This window comes from Schistocerca gregaria, chromosome 5, assembly GCF_023897955.1.
Source record: "Schistocerca gregaria isolate iqSchGreg1 chromosome 5, iqSchGreg1.2, whole genome shotgun sequence".
NCBI lineage: Eukaryota > Metazoa > Arthropoda > Insecta > Orthoptera > Acrididae > Schistocerca > Schistocerca gregaria.
The window spans coordinates 663,440,504-663,451,931 of NC_064924.1; the positions used below are offsets into that span (position 1 = coordinate 663,440,504).

General features: G+C 40.8%; 1 non-coding gene across 1 annotated transcript; it reads right to left on the bottom strand.

Moving 5' to 3' along the window:
* Positions 1-5,936: 5,936 nt before the first annotated feature.
* On the bottom strand, positions 5,937-6,008 carry Trnac-gca (transfer RNA cysteine (anticodon GCA)). Its single transcript has one exon. It is a non-coding gene; the product is annotated as a tRNA-Cys (tRNA).
* Between the last annotated feature and the right edge of the window lie 5,420 nt (positions 6,009-11,428).

Genomic DNA, 11,428 nt, shown 5'->3' on the forward strand with positions numbered 1-11,428 from the left:
TGCCGTGCCACAGGGGAGTGTTATGGGACCATTGCTTTTCGCAATATATATTAATGACCTAGTAGATAGTGTCGGAAGTTCCATGCGGCTTTTCGCGGATCATGCTGTAGTATACAGGGAAGTTGCAGCATTAGAAAATTGCAGCGAAATGCAGGAAGATCTGCAGCGGATAGGCACTTGGTGCAGGGAGTGGCAACTGACCCTTAACAAAGACAAATGTAATGTATTACGAATACATAGAAAGAATGATCCTTTATTGTATGATTATATGATAGCGGAACAAACACTGGTAGCAGCTACTTCTGTAAATATCTGGGAGTATGCGTACGGAACGATTTGAAGTGGAGTGATCATATAAAATTAATTGTTGGTAAGGCGGGTGCCAGGTTGAGATTCATTCGGAGAGCCCTTAAAAAATGTAGTCCACCAACAAAGGAGGTGCTTACAGAACACTCGTTCGACCTGCACTTGAATATTGCTGATCAGTGTGGGATCCGTACCAGGTCGGGTTGACAGAGGAGATAGAGAAGATCCAAAGAAGAGCGGCGAGTTTCGTCACAGGGTTTCTTGGTAAGCGTGATAGCGTTACGGAGGTGTTTAGCAAACTCAAGTGGCAGACTCTGCAAGAGACGCGCTCTGCATCGCGGTATCCAGTTTTCGAGAGGGTGCGTTTCTGGATGAGGTATCGAATATATTGCTTCCTCCAACTTATACCTGCCGAGGAGATAACGAATGTAAAATTAAAGAGATTCGAGCGCTTTCCGGCAGTCGTTCTTCCCGCGAACCATACGCGACTGGAACAGGAAAGGGAGGTAATGACAGTGGCACGTAAAGTGCCCTCCGCCACACACCATTTGGGGTCTTGTGGAGTATAAATATAGATGTAGATGAAACTGTTTGATTTATTGGTAATGTATCCGGGCATGACGCAGTTTCTTTTAGATACAGCCGAGTACGATGACAACGTTTTCGGCGCTCAGCTCGCATTTAAGAAGAGCGAAACTCAAATACCTGTGACTCTATGCTGATACATGTTTTCCATAATCACTTCTGGCGAATGTTGAGTTGGTTGTTTGTCCATCGCCGATTTTAAGCCACATCCTTGAATAGCTTACGTGACGATCAGTCTCTAGTGACTTAGCTGTCGACGATTCTTGAAATTCTAAGATTCTCCGTCATATAATTTGGAAAATATAAGAGAACTCATCCGCTCTTAGTGAGGACTGGTGCAGGAAATGCACTACAGAAGCGTTTCTTCATTCCTCGCAGATAACACATCGCCATCCTATTTTTTTCTTTGTCTTGGATATTTACATTTCCTGTCTCACGTTTTAGGCAATTATCACATTTCCTCGATCAACATATGATATGTGCCTGGAAACCCTACGTTTACCATTTATTTTATTTCAGTGACCTGATGGCGTTTCCGTCACCATCACGTCATTTATCGTCGGATGAGAGGGAATAAGTGGCGAATCATGTAAATTTTGTTCATGTTTGATCGGCTTTTACTATTTGAAGAATAATCTGACAAAGCAGTGAAAGCACTAAGCCGAAACACAGTCCAAGAGTAGAAGCCATTACGAAGATCCTTTGGAGAGGCAGCCATGATAAAACTATTCCATCTGGAATGCGTGATGTATGAAACAGGCGAAATGCCATCAGACTTGAAGACGATAATAATTCCATATGCAAAGAAGGCAGATGCTGGCAGATGTGAATATTACCTACCCATCTGTTTAATAAGTCACGGTTCAAAATACTAACGCGAATTATTTAAAGAAGAAGAGTGGAAAAACTGGTTGAAGCTATGCGCTGAGAAGATCACTTTGGATTCTGGAGAAATGTAGGAGGACGAAATGTAGGAGGACGCGAGGCAATGCAGGCCATATGACTTATATTACAAGTAAAGAAGTAGCGATACGCACGTATACAGATGGCGATAGTATCGTGTACACAAGTTGTAAAATGGCAGTTGATTGGCATAGCTGTTATTCGTACTCAGGTGATTCGTGTGAAAAGACGCAGAACGATATTTGGAGCTAGACGCATATGACATTACATTTCGGTAAATGCTTGGGAATTCAATACTTCGCGATCAACAGTTTCAGGAGTGTGCCGGTAACACAAAATTCCAGGCATTGCATCTCACCATGGACAATGCAGTGTCCGGCTGCCTTCACTTAACGGCCTAGTGCAGCGCCGTTTGCGTAGAATTGTCAGTGTTAACAGACAAGCAGCACTCAGTAAAATAACCACAGAAACCAATGTGGGCCGCACGAGAGCGCGGCGTAGTATATCTTAAGGAGCTATGACAGCAAACAGACCGACTCGAGTGCTTTTGCTAATAGCACTTCATTGCTGGCAGCGCCTCTCCTAGGCTTGTGACCACACCCTAGACGAATGGAAAAACGTGGCCTGGTTAGATGAGTCTCGATTTTAGTTGATGAGAGCTGATGGTAGGATTCGAGTGTGGCGCAGACCCCCACGAAGCCATGGATCTAAGGTGTCAAAAAGGCGTTATGCAAGCTAGTGGTGGTTCCACAATTGTGTGTTCTGTGTTTTAAGGGAATGGACTGGGTGCTCTGGTTCAACTGTGCCGATAATTGACTGGAAATGGTTATAGTCGGCTACTTGGAGCCTATTTGCAGCCATTCATGGACTGCATGTTCCCAAATATGTCACCGGGCTACAATTGTTTGCGACTGGTTTGAAGAATGTAGTGGACAGTTCCAACGAATGATTTGGCCAACCTGATCGCACCACACGAATCCCAAGGAACATTTATGGGACATAATCGAGAGGTCATTTCATGCACAAAATCCTGCACCGACTACACTTTCTCAATTGTGGACTGCTGTAGAGGCGATATGGATCCATATTTCTACAGGGGACGTCCAATAACTTGCTGAGTCCATGCCACGTAGAGTTGCTGGACTACACCGAGTGTGTGTGTGTGTGTGTGTGTGTGTGTGTGTGTGTGTGTGTGTGTGTGTGTGTGTTTTACAGAAAAGTGACTACAGTTGTGTCAGAGGACATGAAAGCTGAAAAGGGAGTGACATAGGACTGTAGCATATCCCCGACGTAACTCAATTTATACATTTAGAAAGCTTTAAAGGAAACAAAGCAGAAACTTGGAAAGAGGCTTAAAAGTTCATGGAGAAGAAATTGAAACATTATGGTTTGCCGATGACGTTGTAATTCTCTCAGAGACGGGAAAGAACGTGGAAGATACGTTGAACAAAGCAGGTAGTGTCTTGAGGGAGGTTATAAGATCAGTATCAACAAAAATACTGTAACGGTACTTAAACGTAACGGAATTAAATCAGGCGATGCTGAGGGTATTAGATTAGGAAATGACACAGTAAAACTTGTACAAATGTTTTTTTTGTTTTTTTTTCTGTTTCGGCAGCAGTCGAAGTGATGAGGATATGAAATGTAGACTGGCAGTAGCAAGAAAAGCATTTCTAAAAAAGATAAATTTCTTAACATCGGATAACAGCTTAAGTTTTAGGGGGTGTTCTCCGAAGATGCTTGCCTGAGGCACAGCCTCGGACAGAAGTGAAACGAGCACGACAAACAGTGCAGATAGAATGAGAACAACACATTTTGAAATGGGGTGGTAGAATGCTAAAGACTGGTTAGACAGATAGGATAACAAATGAAGAGGTACTGAAATGCAATACGAAAAAAAGAAATTTATGACACACTGTGGTTAAAAGAAGTGATGGTCAACATCATGTGTCATCAAGAAAAGGAATAGTCAACTTGATAATAATGGAGGAAAGTGTGTGTCTGAGGGAGGGGGGGGGGATTGGAGGGGGACGGATTTTCGTTAGATAACAGCAGTAAGCAGTTTCAAGTGGATGTAGGTTGCACAAATTACCCAGAGATAAAGAATATTGCAGAAGGGCACTTCACCTGTGTTTGTGGGGCTGAGACGGTAAAGTGGAAGATGCTAGAGATTCCTTGGAAAACAAACTAAGAATTTCTGACCTTAGAGGCCAATTCTTTGTGCTGAATTTCTCCACAAAAGGCAATTTTATTGACTATTTCTCAAAACATTTTTTATAAGCGTGCGACTCCCCCTGACTATACGTAAGTCTGTAGTTTGTAGCGAAAGCAGTTTTTCAGAACACAGGCTGATACAGCATACGTTATGTCAACGTTTCCTCAGGTGCAATTGCGAGGACTGAGTCATTTATAGCCACCGAACGCGATACCATGAAGTCAGTAGATTCAAATTCTATTTTGAATGGATTTTGCCAAATTAAAGACTGGAAAAATTTCAATACAACGTTTTTATCCAACGGAAAAATTCTCGTTACAAATACTGAACAGTTGTAGGAATTATACATGACTTTATAAATAGAACGTTTCTCTTTCGCGACACAGGTAAATTTCTGTTTTCGTTTTCAGTTTTAAATACACAAATTTTGATTGTATCAATTTTTAGTTACTTTCAAGGCAAATTGTGTAACATTTGGCTACTTACTGGTGAATTTACTCCACAGGTAACTCACTACTTTCGCAGTAACAGTTTCCTTTATTTAACACGTTTCCTATGGAAATTGAAATAATTCGCAAAATATATAATAAAAGTCTCATTATTAAAATAAATAACAAATTTCATATTTTCATCCTTTTCAACCACGTTAGTAGACAGCACGTATTTGCTAATGGTAGAACAGAACAATTGGTTTATTTATTTATGCTTTTCCTAAGGCCTTTGAAGAATTTGGTAATTATGTTAAACGGAATTAACAGTTTCATCTTTTCATATTTAGCACTGGAATAAGATTCGGAAATTAATTTCTTTTTCAAAGGAATATCGACGTAGCACTTTAAAAAAAAAAGGTATCTACTCCACGATCACTTGATTTAAATTTATTTTTAAAGTCTTAGCAAGATCTCGAGAAAAAGCAACTAATGACTAGGGAATGGGAATGACGAGTCGATTGTGCGAAAAAATGTTCTCGGACCGGCTCTCTATACAGAGAAAAAGAATTTAAGCTGATAAGCTTTCTAGAAATACTAGTAAATTGCAATCCATCGCCACTATTCTCTACACAAATGTGTACCACAATATTTGTAACTTGTAATAATATGTAATTCTTCACTTACAATGCGTCTGAGATCTATAATCATTTTTGATTGGATTCTAATTCTCTTACAACCTTAGTGCATATTTTTAAAGTAGTACTTCACTTTTACAGTTTAACATTTGTAGTTTCAAGCTCATTTTGAAGCGGTTTTATTTATCATGATATCTGACTGCAGTAGTTAGTTTTTCCCTAATACCAGGATGCCTTTCAGGTCTTATGTTTGTCGCTCTTAATAATATACTCGGTTCCCAAAAATAATGCTAAGGGTACATGTCGGCAGTCAGTTACCGTCAGTCAGATGAAGAGCAAAAGGAAGCATTATGTAACCCGTACAATGAAACGAATAGGCGAAGCGGCTTCCGTGTGAAAGCCACGCAATCACGCATGCATAACTGCGCAATTGTATGCCTGGGAGATTGACAAGCGGATAAACACGACCTCGTCAGGCGACAGTCGGTGACCTCCAGTGAGGCAGCGGGACTAGAATGTTTGTGCTAAAAGCACGCACGTCTCAGTTCCAAGTTCCGCATTGCGTGTCGTACTGAGTGAAGTAGTACAGGCCTTAGAACGCACTCCGAAGTCAACAGGTTTGCCAGGTGAACAGCTTTTCAAGTGACCATTTGCGAAGAGCATTCGGCGTTATTCAATTGCCATCACCTCCCAGTACGATCTGGCTATTGGCGTAGGATTACATATCATGAGTTGATGTACATTTCATTTAACGGAACCTCAGGCATATTACAATTACAGAAAAGCGGTTAAAGACAACAAAATTCATTAAAGAAGGGAACTTTAGCAGAAGTACATTCTGCGCATAACTTTAAAAATAGAAGGGGGCACCCGGGTTTGAACCGGGGACCTCTCGATCTGCAGTCGAATGCTCTACCACTGAGCTATACCCCCACGAGTAGTTGCAGTATTCCTTAAGGGTTAATATAGTTTTCTCCAATTTATATAATAAGGTATAAGAAAATTGTCATTTATATCTATTAATGATATACTTTCATAACTACGCATTTAACTTTGAAAGCGCTGAGATATCAGCTCCAGACACGAGATTATTAACGTAAATACACATCAGGGGAAAACGGACAAATTTCGACGTTGTGACATCAACAACGTAAACAACAGCTGATTTCGACAGTTGCCGCTCGTGACAGAGGATGCACTCGACCGCTGGTTACGAATGCACTAGCGTCTAGAGCTTGCAGGCGTTCAGCTGGTGACTCACTGCGAACGTTTCCTAACCGAAATAACTCGACCTCTAAATTCAACTACACTAACAAACAACGACAACGGTTGTCCGGTGCATACGAATATTACACGGTGACGGTAAGTCAGTCTGCATTCATTATCATTCATTATCTCAAGAGAACACATATTCCGAGGCCAGTCAGAGTAAGTAATATCTCGATCTATCGAAGAAAGGATGTGAATATTGTCTGAGAAAGATCTAATAGAGTATCTCAGAGCAGGAGGTATCTCGGTCTATCAAAGAAAGAAATGTTGCTACACCAGTGAGAGTCAAACAACTTGCTGCAATGACTCGAGAAAATTTTGCGGTTGTGATTTGAGGGTCCATCTGCCAAGCAGAAATTTTTCCGGTAGTTCACTATTACCGATATGAAATTGTTGTGTAACAATACTGTTTTTCTAGATCACAGAAGGTACTATATTCAGTTCTGAACAACAACTGATGTAGCACATGAGCAGAAGCACTAAATAAGGTAGAATGCTCCAATTTTTTTGGGTGTACATGTTGATCAAAACTTTAATTGGAAGAAGGGTATTACTGAGCTTCTCAAACGATTACGTTCACCTACTTTTGCTCTTCTGGTAATTGCTAATCCTGGAAACAAACAAATTAATCTTGTGAAATACTCCACTCAATAACGTCTTATGGAGTAATATTAAGGGGTAACTCATCACTTAGAAAAAAAAGCACTGAACGCACGAGAGCGAGCACTGCGAATAACGCGTGGTGTCCGCCCACGGAAGTCTCGTAGACCCCATCAAGTATATGGGCTTTTTAACTGCGCTGTCACAATACATGTATCCGCTAATGATATTCGTCATAAATAATCCATTCCAATTTGAGAAGTACGGTGATGTCCATACCTACAACGCTAGACGGGAAAATGACTTTTACTGCTCACTATTAAACCTGTCATGGGCGCAGAAAGGAGTTCATTATGCAGCAGCATCAGTTTTTGATGATTTTCCCAGTACATAAAACGTCTGACAGGTAGCAAAACAACCTGTAAATCTAGCTTAAAATCATTTCTCCTGGACAACTCCTATTCTTTCGACGAACTTCTGATTAAAAACTGGTAGCCAGTAAAGAATATAAAAATAAAAAAGTAAAGCAAAAAGTGAAAGAACTTGTATTTGAGTGTAGTTCCACAAGTAGGACTAAAAAATGTGTTCATTGATGTCTACACTACTCGTTTCGACACAAAAATCGTTCAAATAATCTGTCGAACACGTAACTTACTAAGTAAATAACTAAGTAGTAAATAAACCCACTAAGATCATAAGAGATGGAATTCACAGACTAGTGAACAGTGTAAGCCGTCAGTACATTCTTTGAAATGTGACGTCATACGATACATAAATGATGCCTGGGACGTTTTTGTTTGTATGAGTCAGAGATGATTGCACATGTTGTGTTACTAGTGGAGGCCGAAATGCACGGGTTTTAGCTCACGCAGGCTGGCGTGAGGAGGGAAGAACTATACTGACGTGAGGTCTGGAACATGACAAGGAATTAGAATTCAGAAAGCCGACGTAATTAGTTTGATACTTAACTTTAATCCATTAATGATGAACGTCGCTCTTGACGGCACATGATTCCCAGTATTGTCTGTTCAGAATTCATTCTAATTACTGAATATGGCGCCTTGCTATGACGTAGCTGAAGGCTGTGGTAAACTGTCGTCTCTGCAAATGAGAGCGTATGTAGACAGTGAACCATGGGCTAGCAAAGTCGGCTGTACAACTGGGGTGAGTGCTAAGGAGCCTCTCTGGTCTAGACCGGGTGGTGGCGTTCGGTCTACCACCTAGCAAGTGTGGTGTCTAGCGGTGACACCACAGCATACTTTTATGGGAACAATTGACAGGAATGGGGGAATGAAACACAGTAGAAGAAGAATTGGTAGCTCTGAGGGATGAAGTCGTGAAGGCAGCAGAGGATAAAGTAGGTAAAAAGACGAGGGCTGCTAGAAATCCTTGGTAACAGAAGAAATATTGAATTTAATTGATGAAAGGAGAAAATATAAAAATGCAGTAAATGAAGCAGGCAAAAAGGAATACAAACGTCTCAAAAATGAGATCGACACGAAGTGCAAAATGGCTAAGCAGGGATGGCTAGAGGACAAATGTAAGGATGGAGAGGCTTATCTCACTAGGGGTAAGATAGATACTGCCTACAGGAAAATTAAAGAGACCTTTGGAGAGAAGAGAAGCACGTGTATGAATATCAAGAGCTCAGATGGCAACCCAGTTCTAAGCAAAGAAGGGAAGGGAGAAAGGTGGAAAGAGTATATAGAAGGTTTATACAAGGGCGATGTACTTGAGGACAATATTATGGAAATGGAAGAGGATGTAGATGAAGACGAAATGGGAGATAAGATACTGCGTGACGAGTTTGACAGAGCACTGAAAGACCTGAGTCGAAACAAGGCCCCCGGAGTAGACAACATTCCATTAGAACTACTGACGGCCTTGGGAGAGCCAGTCATGACAAAAGTCTACCAGCTGGTGAGCAAGATGTATGAGACAGGCGAAATACCCTCAGACTTCAAGAAGAATATAATAATTCCAATCCCAAAGAAAGCAGGTGTTGATAGATGTGAAAATTACCGAACTATCAGTTTAATAAGTCACAACTGCAAAATACTAACGCGAATTCTTTACAGACGAATGGAACAGTCGGTAGATGCGGACCTTGGGGAGGATCAGTTTGGATTCCGTAGAAATGTTGGAACACGTAAGGCGATACTGACCTTACGACTTATCTTAGAAGAAAGATTAAGAAAAGGCAAAACTACGTTTCTAGCACTTGTAGACTTAGAGAAAGCTTTTGACAATGTTGACTGGAATACACTCTTTCAAATTCTGAAAGTGGCAGGGGTAAAATACAGGGAGCGAAAGGCTATTTACAATTTGTACAGAAACCAGATGGCAGTCATAAGAGTCGAGGGGCATGAAAGGGAAGCAGTGGTTGGGAAAGGAGTGAGACAGGGTTGTAGCCTCTCCCCGATGTTATTCAATCTGTTTATTGAGCAAGCAGTAAAGGAAAGAAAAGAAAAATTTGGAGTAGGTATTAAAATTCATCGAGAAGAATTAAAAACTTTGAGGTTCGCCGATGACATTGTAATTCTGTCAGAAACGGCAAAGGACTTGCAAGAGCAGTTGAACGGAATGGACAGTGTCTTGAAAGGAGGATATAAGAGGAACATCAACAAAAGCAAAACGAGGATAATGGAAAGCAGTGAAATTAAATCGGGTGATGCTGAGGGAATTAGATTAGGAAATGAGACACTTAAAGTAGTACAGGAATTTTGCTATTTAGGAAGTAAAATAACTGATGATGGTCGAAGTAGAGAGGATATAAAATGTAGACTGGCAATGGCCAGGAAAGCGTTTCTGAAGAAGAGAAAGTTGTTAATATCGAATATAGATTTATGTATCAGGAAGTCGTTTCTGAAAGTATTTGTTTGGAGTGTAGCCATGTATGTAAGTGAAACATGGACGATAACTAGTTTGGACAAGAAGAGAATAGAAGCTTTCGAAATGTGGTGCTACAGAAGAATGCTGAAGATAAGGTGGATAGATCACGTAACTAATGAGGAAGTATTGAATAGGATTGGGGAGAAGAGAAGTTTGTGGCACAACTTGACTAGAAGAAGGGATCTTTTGGTAGGACATGTTTTGAGGCATCAAGGGATCACAAATTTAGCATTGGAGGGCAGTGTGGAGGGTAAAAATCGTAGAGGGAGATCAAGAGATGAATACACTAAGCAGATTCAGAAGGATGTAGGTTGCAGTAGGTACTGGGAAATGAAGAAGCTTGCACAGGATAGAGTAGCATGGAGAGCTGCACCAAACCAGTCTCAGGACTGAAGACAACAACAACAACAACAACAACAAGTGTTTCTGACGAGGGGTGGCTTAAATCTGCAGCTTACATCTCTCTAGCGAAGATGGCGACCCAGTGAGGGGAGACTTTGTTGTCGACTTCGTTCTGTACTAAAACACGTTTCTTTTATGAAATAGTAGTGACAGCCTGAGCCATAGCCTAGCCGGAGACCTAGGTTCGATAGGTTATGGACTGGGGCGACCACGAATGTATAACGACAAAAAGCTATTTTCTTTTTCCAAACGAAATTTGCGGTACCGTAGCCCCGGGTCTAAGTTATTTTGGAAGGTGATCGTTTTCTTGTGACTAGCAAAGCTGATGAAAGTGTTACGACGATCTTTTTACTCTGTATACTTTGTAAATTTTATAAGTACGTTTGTAAGAGGTCCATGACTAAGGAATTTTTTGCTAGCGCACTCGAGCAGATGTAATTTCGACGAATTGCTCACGTGCTGCCTGCGATATGTAAACTATACTAGAATCTCAGACCAGAGAGCAGTGTTGTATGCAGTAGGAACTGTGTGGCAGTAGGAATGTGTAGAAGCTAGAGTCGTGTGTATGGAGTTGGCTGGGCAGGTGGTGGGGAGCGATGGCGATGCCTGAGCGTTGTAGTATAATGTAAAAGCAGCCTCGCGCAAATTGTTATATCAAGTCCCATGTAAATGTTTGAAAAATCTCTTAGTAATAATCTTTCTCATAAAAAGTAACTTTTGGCAATGATTCGTCTCAATTTAAAGAATTTACTAATTTCTCCAATCGATGGTCATCCCGATTATTGTAATGAAAATCAGTTGTGTCTTTGTGTACATGACAAATCTATCGGCCAGCATTGCACTGGGCTGTGCCAGAAAATTTCTTATAGGAGCACATATATATGCGTCATCTGGCGACTTCATTGAGGGAAGATGTTTAATTTATTCAGAATGAATTTTCAGGGCCATGACGCAGCACTGCTGACGTCCAAAATTTACCTGTTTAAATTCACAGTCAGTTATTGAAAATAAAAGTGAGACACAATTTTATTGAGAGTTTAGTCACTTTGTATTATTGGTAGGTTACGGAATCTTTTATTGGGAGGTTACGCTGAATGTGAATGATATAAACAATTACATTTTTACTGTTGGCAGGTTTCGGATTTTTTCTGTTGGGGGATTACACGTTTACGACCTGTTCAAAGCTCCTT